Raw genomic sequence first — 906 nt, forward strand, 5'->3', positions numbered from 1 at the left:
CTATTTTTAGGTGTTTCTGAGTGTTTTGAGACAGGTGCCATTATAGGAAGTTTTTTTTGACCCGTTTCCAGTTTTTGGGTCCGGGCAGTCGAAAAAAAAAATTGGTCGAAAAATTTCGTGTCCATCCTGTCAGTTTGAGCTAGGAAGAGTTTTGAGATACTCGCCATTATAGTGATTTTTCGCAAAAAAAAAAGAGCGCAAAAAAAAAGAGCGCAAAAAAAAAGAGCGAAAAAAAATTCAGAGTGTGCTTTTCCCTTGTTTACGTGCCGCGCCGTGATTTTGTTGGTGTTCTAGGCTCGCGTCTCTAGCACAGTCTAGCCTAGGACCAGCACAGTACCGTCGTTGAGCGTTTATTCAACTTTGCATCTCTGAATTGATTATTGCTGACCCTTTTTGCTACCAAAGTATAAGCCTTCCCAGCTCCACATACATCTACGTCGTGCGTTTGACTCTCCCTGGTAATCGCTCTATCCAATCTTTGAGAGTTGTGACTACAACGGTTGCCGATCACCGCCTGTTGCTGGGTAAGAACTGGTAAGAATTTGAGTTTTGCTTGACGGATTTGTGACACCCACCACCACCACTTGTTCGTAGTCTGTAGGATCATATTCTTGTGTGTTTCTATTGCTGCTAACCATGCCAGGATCACAAGCCGACGAGATTGACTGGGAGAATTTATCGAACAAGGAGCTTCATGATAAGTTTCAGCAAATGATGACTGAACAGGTGCAAGATGTGCTGAACAATTTTGAAGAGGCCATGGAGAAAATCACTGGCCTTGAGAAGACGTTCGAAACAAAGCTCGATAACAGATTTAATGAATTGCTCGCGCGTCTTCCACCACCACCACCCGCTGCACCTAACGCACCTCTCCAACAACAACAACAACGACTACCTCCATGTCGC

Source organism: Triticum dicoccoides, chromosome 1A (assembly GCF_002162155.2).
Source record: "Triticum dicoccoides isolate Atlit2015 ecotype Zavitan chromosome 1A, WEW_v2.0, whole genome shotgun sequence".
Classification (NCBI taxonomy): domain Eukaryota; kingdom Viridiplantae; phylum Streptophyta; class Magnoliopsida; order Poales; family Poaceae; genus Triticum; species Triticum dicoccoides.